The following is a 10,513-nucleotide window of genomic DNA, read 5'->3' as shown; positions in this document are numbered from 1 at the left end:
AGGGCTTCTAACAATCTGTTGTAATAGTACTTTTGTTTTCAGGTCACCCTTTCTTTTCTCAAGTTTTTCCTTTTCATTATTCACACAATTTTCATAGTTCTGAGCCATGTGCAGTACTTCTGATTGAGACTTCGCCTGCCAAGCGCTTCCAGAGGACATAATCTGTAACTGGATGTCAGGCAGCAATCCACATACAAATTTGTCGACAAACAGCCTTTTCCCTGACTCTGTGCCTAAGTCTTGTCCACTGGAATCTGAAAATACCTGTTTGAACCGATTGAAGAACTCGGTAGCACCCTCAGACTTTCCTTGGACACAGGCCGTAAGCTTGTCCCAAATCATTCTTTTTTCAGGAACTATGGTTTTCAATTTCACAATAATCCTATCAGGCAAAGTTAATATAGCTTGAGGCGGTCTCTCGCCAGCTGGTCTTTCTCTGTCGAGCCTAACCATATCATCCCATGTATCTCCTAACCCAGGTACATCATCTACAGTCCTAATCTGTTTCCACAAATCAACTGGCAGGAGTACGGGAAGTAATAAATCAATATCGCTTAAGGTGAATACCGATGATTGTAAGACTGACTCTATTTCTTTATAGAACCCCGTCGGATTCTTTCTTACATCAGGAATAGATTGCTTTATGGTGTTCACTTCCTTTCTCGAGAACGGGACGTGAACAAATTGCGATACATAATGTGCAGGAATGTCCACAGCGACTATACCTCGTGCAGCATCGGCCGTAATCTCAACTTTTGGGACAAATGTCAGAGGGACCTCTCTCATAGGCAACTGAGAAGTAGGTAGCTCCGAACGCTTACTAAGCAACAGGGCCAAATCAAACGCCAAGGCAGTCGAAGAGGTATCAATCGAAAAGGCTCTCTTATAAACACCCAACAATTCTGCGGGACAACATATCTTTCTTTTTACACACTCATCCTGCAGGTATTCTACCATAACCTGTATCACTTTCTTTTGCATTTCTAAAGTATACTGACTATACGCGTCATATACTTCATCTGGAGTTATCGACATATCCGAAATCCATCTTATCGCATGTTTTGTACAAATACGCGCTTCCTCACCTACCAATTCACGGCGAGGAGAAAATCGTTTCTGTAAGAATATAGAACCTAAACTATCACCATCTGCTTCTTCATTCTGTAACTCTTCCAACTCCTTCCTATACACAAAAATCCTCTTGACATGCTCATATACTTTCTCCGCAGTATCTCTAGACAACGCTAAGGTGTTCAAATCCCGTAACCCTTGTGGGAAATCTACATCGTTTAATCTATTCCACATTTTGGTCAAATGAATTCCTAGTCCTTCAATAAAAACATTTTTCTCAGGGATACTTTTTAGATTTTTAAATGTGTCTACTACAAGCGATGCGGAATCACTTGGAAGAGGAAGAGTAGGCACATTCTGAATGTCAATAGGTGGAGGCAAGGGGGCAGGCAAAGGAGCGACGACTGGAGGAACAACAGGAAGAACAATAGGAGGGACCGGGGGGGACTATAGGAGGAGGAATAATGACAGGAAGAGGCAAAGCACCAGGAGGAGGGACGTACGGGTTGGCGCAGAGGCATCGGGCACGCTCTGTCCGTGTTCCTAACTGATTCCAATTGTTTATTTTGATCATATAACAATGATTTTTCGGCATTCGTCATATGTCGAAGCATATGTTTTTCTCTACTCTTTTGTTGCTGCAAAGCTTCTGTTTTCCAAATGTGCAATGCGTCAAATGCTGCAGGTCTAGCTTGTTTCTTTATCAATACAGACTCTAAATATTCTAACCAAGGGATTTCAAAGCTACCATTGGTTGGCCACCGAAGAGTAGGGTTAAGTCTGGTCTGTCTGTGCCAAATATCATTAAATGCTATACTACCAAAGCCTTTCTTACAGTACATAGTACATGCCGGCGACCCCTCCTGTGGTGCGGGATGGCTAACTTCCAAAGATTGTCTGTCGCTGCGGAATAATGCCCTGAAGCAGGCAGACAATTTCCCAGGCATATCAGAATTCTGGTGTTACCTGGTCAAATAATTGTGCTCGCGAGTACAATACGCCAAATTCAAATTGTGAGGGTTAAATTAAGAATCGGGTCACGATTCACCTGACCAAAGGACTGGGAGGCCCGATCGGGTTACTAAGGACAATCTAAGGACCCACGTGTCTGGTGATTTCGGCAAATTTACCCACCTCGATATATAGACCCTCGTCAAGATGTCGTCTCGGGCTACAGCTCACCGTTCAGGGATCGGATCGTGCTGTTCTGTCGAGGAATTTGCTTCTCGTCCAGAGGGGCCTTTTTGTTGATACCGTCCGATCCCGGTCCGATAGCCGAGCCAACCTTGAACGAGACAAAGTCAATCTTGAGGGTCTCTATTCGGGCGCCATCTGTGGAATCATAAAATACAATATTAAGGCTTTTACACCATGCAAAGAGAAAGACACCAACGCGGGCTTGTAAAGATTCCCAGAATCTTTATTGCAACACTGAACAGTTTATAAAACAAAGTACACAAATAGCTATTTGGCCGTCAGTACACCACAGAGAACACCAGCAGGTTCAATATGAGCAGTGAACAGGAATTGCTAGCTGGACATCAGCATATTTATACAGTTTCTTCGTAATGATGTCCAGCCTCTTACGAGTTAATCATGTACTGGGCTAGGGTTTGCGCCAGGTTCATTCCTAATTTACATATCTCGTGCATGTGGTTTACTTCTTAATACATTTACTAACCAATACTATTATTCTCTGGGGTTAACTTTACACTCTTTACACATTCGCTTCAATGCAGGTCAAACAGATGTTTCGCGTATGATGTTTTAAATAGCATTATCGTTCTTGTATACTTGTAGGTTAACATCATCGATTCAAATAATCCCCTGATCCCGAGGTCAACAAAGGACATGGTCTACATGACCCTAACATGTAGCCTGCAGGCAGGTTGGACATTAACTCGCCTACAGAGGTTGAAGAGGTTAAAGTAAGAACAAGAGAACACAGGTCGGCCATTTTAGGCCACAGGGTGACTTTGCACGAGGAACCAAAATGGCGGCTTTAACCTAAAATGGAGGCTTGATTAACTTAAGGTCACAACCTTGCAATGCGGATTTCCTCGCAAAGCGACTGGGCATAGGCCAACATATACAATGGAGGTAGAAACAATATTACATCATTTTCGACAGTAGGAGTGTGTGCTATAAGGGTGTGTGGTAAGTGTGCATAGCAAGAGTGTGTGTTGTTGGAACATGCATCGTAAGAGCTGGTGGCATAGAACCACATATTCTGTGTAGTAGGCACATGTGCAGTAGGTGTGCTTATGATGTACTATAGGAGTGTGTTGTAGGTGTGTTAGACGAGCACATTTTCTAGCAGCACGTGTCGGAGGAGTGTTTCATTAGAATGTGTGTCATAAGAGTGTGCAGTAAGTGTGTGTCGTAAGAGTGTGTGTGGTAGGAGCATGTGCCATGGGAGCATGTGTTGTAGGTGCTGTGTCATAGGTGCATGTGTCCTAGGACTTGTTGTACGTCTACATGTTATGTGTAGTAAGTGTGTGTATATTATGTGTGTGTGTCGTAGGAGCATGTTCTTAGTTTTCATATTGTGACGAATCTCAGGATGTGGTCCCTTCTTTCTGAGGGGTAGTCCCTTTCCATGAGACCAGGGAGTTGAAGTCGCTACCTATTGTCCCCCTGGGGTGGTACTCAGCAGGTGGATCTCATGGGGAGGGATTCCCCCTCTGGGACACAGGGAGGACATCATGGGATAACGTTGTACAATGCACACTCGCCCACCTTTCTTCCCTCACCTTCTTTACCTTCCCCATACCATATAAGTTCCCCTATGTATTAATGTGTTAGGGAGAAGTCTCTGTTTAGGCTGAATTTCCTAACCTAGTGAGTCCCCCAGCAGCTTTGCTGGATTTTTGGGGTTTATTTTTTCTCCTGCCAAGAGTGAGACTCTTTTACCCTCACTCTTGGGCATGATTTGAGTGTGTTTCTTTGAATATAGATGTGTCTAAGGGGCTATGGGGTCTTTTCCCCCATAGGGCCCCATGTGTTTTTGTGATGTGTGTTACACAGCACCCTCAGTGCAGTAACACAGGGGTGTCATAGTGACCCCCCAGTATAGACTCCATACCCTGGGACTGACTACTGTCTCCCAGGGCATGTAAAGTCACCATTGACTTTACTAGTCTTAAATTCTGAACAGAACCAGTACAAACCATCATATTGTGGACGTACTGGCTGGAGCAATTCAATTGCCCCAGGGTCTGTTAGTCGAGGGGGCACGTCTCCGTCCCCCCTGATCGAGTTTTGGCTGGTGGCAGTGGATACTACTTTTTATATTCAACCGCGAATATTTTCCTATGGGATTTCCTATTGTTTTAGGCTACTACCTTTATTTAATTATTCACGGTAGCCTCGAACATACCGCCGGTTTATTTAATTAATATTAATTCTCCGGTTGGTATTTTTTGCCAAAACTTGATTCTAAAATGGCGTTTGTGTTCTCTTCTGTGACTCCAACCCAAGTTGAGCCCTTTGTTCCACTTTTTGGCGGGCTTCTCCACAGAAGCCCTCCAAAGTGGTGCCACTCTGTCTGGGGTACTTAGGAGGGGTGGAGGGGAATTTAGGCACCCTGGACTGAGTTGCCTAGGCAACTCAAGTCGCACTCCGTCCTGATTGGCCCAAGTGGTGAGCCGGCCGGCTCACCACTTAGCATGTTTGAGTGACAGCTAGGCTGAGTGAATGGGGGTTTTCTGCATAAAAGCAGGGCTTTGGGGACTGGAACTTCAGAAGTCGCCACAGGACCTAAGAATCCGACGAGGGAGAAGCTGAGCCGACCTGCCACGACACCACCACCGGTGGAGCCCTGCTGGACTGCCTCACCACTTTTCCCAACGACAGAGGAGATCTCCTGCCAGAGAGTCTTCTTCCTTTGACTGGCGGGGATAATCAGTTTCACCGTCTTTTCGCCTTCCTGACGTACCTCGTGGCCGCCTTGCCTGTGCCAAGCACCCCGGCAACCGGGATACCACGTTTTACCACGACCGCGAAACAAAGGTACCACCTTTAACCGGAAAACTCTGCGGCCGGTTTCTTCCCTGGTAGTGCAACGACCTTCATCTTTCCTCCAAGTCGAGATCTTCTCTTCCCCTGGACGACGACGCAACTTGCACCCACTGCCAGGAACAACTGCCACCGCTGGAGGATCCTTCCCACTTAAGGTACCGTGTCCCGCCTGGCTTCCCTTGCTACCGACTGTACGGGGTAGATTTAGCCCCTGGCTTTCGAACCTGGGTTAGCCTGGGACACCCTGGCTAAACTTTCCTAAGCCTCTCTAAACTCTTTTTGAACCCTCTGCAAGACTTTCTAAGCCTAGTGTAACTGTGTGATCTTGGGCGCATTTGTGCTCTGCTCTCTCTAAGAGTGGGCCCAGCCTTTGGACTTTGGCTCACCAGTGACTTTTGCTCTTCTGCCTTGCTAACAGTGTTCCTGAACCTTAGAGTGGTGTACCTTTCCATATTCTGTCTTTTTCCCTCCCTTTCTCACAAACTTATTGGAGTGCCATCTAGTGAAGCGCTCACCTCTGTATGAAAATAAGTGGTGTTTTACTGTGACTTATCTGATAAGGAAAAAGGGGTGTATATATTACAATAGTAACCGTGTTTAGAATATTTTACAAGAGTGCTGGAGTGTTTCAAACCGTGTGTTTTTAAATAAATAATTATATACTTTGATTCCAAAGCTCTGGTCAGTGTTTGCTTGTATTATTGTATCTGAGTGCCTATTGTGTATACTTTGCATACTGCCTAACTCTCTTGAGGGACGTCTGACTGCTCAGCCACAGCTACCAGGTAAATCTGGGTGGTACAGACTGCTACCAAGTGGGTTTACTGCCAACACCTGTAGTCTTAAACCTTTTGCAGTGTTCCCTAAGGGAACTGCACAGGTTTCTGCCTAACACTGGTGTACAGCGGTGGGATTTGTATTGAGTATACACTTTAGAGTGCTTTAAGATACCTTAGTACAACTAACCACAAAGCTTAGCACTGAAAAAGTAATCTTTCTAACATGTCAACTATGGAAACTTATAGTCAAGAGTCCCTTGCTACAAAGACTGCTGATTGTTTAAGAGTACTATGTAAGCATAAGAACCTCCTGACTAAAGGCAAGAAAATTGAATTAATAGAAAGGTTGTTAGCTAACCAAAGTCTGGATGATGGTTCAGAGGAACCTACCATGACAGAAAATGTAGATAACAGTATAGAAATTGATATTGATCAAAATGTTGATAATCTTGAGGAAGAGTCAGAAGAGGAGGGTGAGGCTGCTGTGACTGTCCCCCCTAGGCCTCTGTCTGCTCTACCTGCTGTACCTACTGGGCCTTTGCCAAGCCCCACACTTAGTCCTCAATATCTTGAATTAGAGAAAATGAAACGAACTAGAGTTCAAGAGACTGAATACTCTGGCTGAACAGAGACACCAGGAACTGAATCAAGAACTAAGGCTAAGGGAAATGGAGCTCAAACATGAGCTAGAAATGAAGAAATTATCTGTTGAAAATGCTTCTCTCTCTGGCTCCTCTAGAAGTTCCAGTCCTAAAAGACCCTGGATGCCTAAAGAATTGGTTGGTATGTATGAGCCTACGTTGGATGTGTTGGATTGGTTGTCTCTGTTTGAATATAATCATGGGCTCCAGAACATCACAGGAAATGACTTACTCACCTGGTTGTTCTCTAGGCTTCCCCCTGTTGCAACTGATGTGGTAATGGAGTTGGGGGAGGAGGATAGGAAAGAGTATGCATTTGTGAAACTAGCTCTGATAGCTAGATTTGGGAAGACCCCTTCCCAGTATCATAAGAGGTTTAGAACCCTCAAAAAGAATGATGGTACCCCTTGGGCTACCTGGGTGAGTGAATGTTTGAACAACTTAGGGGGATGGATTAAGGGTTACAAGGTGAACACTTATGAAGGTATGAAAAATCTTTTTATGTTGGAGTCAATTTATGATGCCTGCTCTCCTGAGCTCAGACAGCACTTGGCTGATTCAAAGGAATTAGATTCCAGAAGACTAGCTAAGGCTTCTGACTTGTGGGTTGCCAACAGGGCCACTCACAAGGATTCAGGGGTCACTCAGAAAAAGGATGAGGGAAAGCAGCCACCTAAAGTGAATCCAAAGAATTCTAATACCTCCCATACCAAAGAGGGCCACAAACAACAAAATAATCAGGGTAAGTCCCAGGGTAAACCAAATCAGGCTAGTGTACCTTCTGGTCAACAACCAGAAGGAGGTCAGAACAAGCCGCCCTTTCAGAGAGCATTTGGACAATGCTATATCTGTAAGGCTACTGGCCATATCAAAGGGGATCCCAGATGCAAGGGTAAACCTGCAGGGATCAGCACAGTCTCCTTAGCCTTCACTCCTGAGGATGGAGTACAGATGGCTAGTGCCCACTTTTAACTCTTTGCTGAAGAACTCTTGGGTCTTCAAGCAACTGTAAACTTAGAGCCTATGGGTCTGGGTAGTCCCCAGAATAGGGTTGTGTATAACTCCCTACCTGTTAACTCTAAGGTGTATTATGTGGACAGTGTTCTTGACAATGGCCAGGATACTCCTTCCAGGAGAGACACTGGGGCCAGCAGAACAGTAGTGGATGAAAGCTTATTTCAACCTGAGGATGTGGCAAGAGCACCCAAAGGTCCCACTAAGATGTCTGGAGGCCCTGTCCAGATGGTTCCTATTCTACCAGCCCTCATTCAGTGTAACAACATGACAGTGAGAATCCCTGTCAGTGTTCAGACTGAGGTGCCTGGGAAAGTCCTGTTGGGGAATGACCTGAGAACTCTAGGAGTAGTGTCACATACCCCCAGGCCTCCCAGTATGGAGAACCAGAACCTAACCAAATTGGCTAGAGAGGCCACCTTAAGGGACCACTCTAAGCCTGTGGGAACCTCTACTGAGACCCCCACTACAAGCCCTGGTTTTAGTAAGTTGACCTCTAACCCAGGTACATTTCAGGCTAGTACATTAGGGAAATGGAAGCCCCAACCAAGCTCCATCATTGTTCCCCAAGTTTCAGAGTCTGTGACTCCCCCTGCTTCTAAGGAAGAGGTGGATAGACCTACTGGGCCCTTACCTAGGCCTAAGAGAACTGGTAATTCTCAATGCTGGTGGAAAACCAGGAAAGAAAAGTCTAAGGGCAAAAACCTTCAGACTGTTGGACCTTCTACTGAAGACCCCAACTCAAAACCTAGTATTAGGGGGGAAACTCCTAAAGTAGGTAAGGTTAGATCTAAGAGGAAGGGGAAGCAGGTACATTGCCTAACCCCAACCCCTCCAACCAAGAGGCCTAAGACCCAACCTGCTCCCACAAGAGAGGTGGTGAGGAACCTTGGAGGCCCCTCTAGATCTAAGGGAATCCTTTATAAGGACCCCTTGAAAAAGCCTAACACAGGTTCAGAAGTTGTACCAACTTCTGAGGGACCGGTCAACCAGATCCCCTATAACTTTAAAAAGACTGTTCCTCAAAGGGGTTGTAGGTCATATAGCTTACAAAGGAAAACTTTTGATTGGGCCATAGAACATAGGTCAAGGTGTCACCATCAAAATGCTGATGGACTCTCTAGGATGTATGTCATCGACTAGAGGTATGAGGTTCATCCACGAGTGGATTAAATCCTCCTGTCCCTTAGTCTGGGGGGGAGGGGAGTGTTAGGGAGAATTCTTTGTTTAGGCTGAATTTCCTAACCTAGTGAGTCCCCCAGCAGCTTTGCTGGATTTTTGGGGTTTATTTTTTTCTCCTGCCAAGAGTGAGACTCTTTTACCCTCACTCTTGGGCATGATTTGAGTGTGTTTCTTTGAATCTAGATGTGTTTAAGGGGCTATGGGGTCTTTTCCCCCATAGGGCCTCATGTGTTTTTGTGATGTGTTACACAGCACCCTCAGTGCAGTAACACAGGGGTGTCATAGTGACCCCCCAGTATAGACTCCATACCCTGGGACTGACTACTGTCTCCCAGGGCATGTAAAGTCACCATTGACTTTACTAGTCTTAAATTCTGAACAGAACCAGTACAAACCATCATATTGTGGATGTACTGGCTGGGGCAATTCAATTGCCCCAGGGTCTGTTAGTCGATGGGGCACGTCTCCGTCCCCCCTGATCGAGTTTTGGCTCGTGGCAGTGGATACTACTTTTTATATTCAACCGCGCATATTTTCCTATGGGATTTCCCATTGTTTTAGGCTACTACCTTTATTTAATTATTTACGGTAGCCTCGAACATACCGCCGGTTTATTTATTAATATTAATTCTCCGGTTGGTATTTTTTGCCAAAACTTGATTCTAAAATGGCGTTTGTGTTCTCTTCTGTGACTCCAACCCAAGTCGAGCCCTTTGTTCCACTTTTTGGCGGGCTTCTCCACAGAAGCCCTCCAAAGTGGTGCCACTGTGTCTGGGGTACTTAGGAGGGGTGGAGGGGAATTTAGGCACCCTGGACTGAGTTGCCTAGGCAACTCAAGTCGCACTCCGTCCTGATTGGCCCAAGTGGTGAGCCGGCCGGCTCACCACTTAGCATGTTTGAGTGACAGCTAGGCTGAGTGAATGGGGGTTTTCTGCATAAAAGCAGGGCTTTGGGGACTGGAACTTCAGAAGTCGCCACAGGACCTAAGAATCCGATGAGGGAGAAGCTGAGCCGACCTGCCACGACACCACCACGGGTGGATCCCTGCTGGACTGCCTCACCACTTTTCCCAACGACAGAGGAGATCTCCCGCCGGAGGGTCTTCTTCCTTTGACTGGTGGGGATAACCAGTTTCACCGTCTATTCGCCTTCCCGACGTACCTCGTGGCCGCCTTGCCTGTGCCAAGCACCCCGGCAACCGGGATACCACGTTTTACGACGACCGCGAAACAAAGGTACCACCTTTAACCGGAAAACTCAGCGGCTGATTTCTTCCCTGGTAGTGCAACGACCTTCATCTTTCCTCCAAGTCGAGATCTTCTCTTCCCCTGGACAACGACGCAACTTGCTCCCACTGCCAGGAACAACTGCCACCGCTGGAGGATCCTTCCCACTTAAGGTACCGTGTCCCGTCTGGCTTCCCTTGCTACCGACTGTATGGGGTAGATTTAGCCCCCGGCTTTCGATCCTGGGTTAGCCTGGGACACCCTGGCTAAACTTTCCTAAGCCTCTCTAAACTCTTTTTGAACCCTCTGCAAGACTTTCTAAGCCTAGTGTAACTGTGTGATCTTGGGCGCATTTGTGCTCTGCTCTCTCTAAGAGTGGGCCCAGCCTTTGGACTTTGGCTCACCAGTGACTTTTGCTCTTCTGCCTTGCTAACAGTGTTCCTGAACCTTAGAGTGGTGTACCTTTCCATATTCTGTCTTTTTCCCTCCCTTTCTCACAAACTTATTGAAGTGCCATCTAGTGAAGCGCTCACCTCTGTATGAAAATAAGTGGTGTTTTACTGTGACTTATCTGATAAGG

The sequence above is a fragment of the Ambystoma mexicanum genome, chromosome 6p, assembly GCF_040938575.1.
Source record: "Ambystoma mexicanum isolate Mex_15411 chromosome 6p, UKY_AmexF1_1, whole genome shotgun sequence".
Classification (NCBI taxonomy): domain Eukaryota; kingdom Metazoa; phylum Chordata; class Amphibia; order Caudata; family Ambystomatidae; genus Ambystoma; species Ambystoma mexicanum.
The sequence above is the reverse complement of the archived record's forward strand: the minus strand, read 5'-3'. Positions refer to the sequence as shown.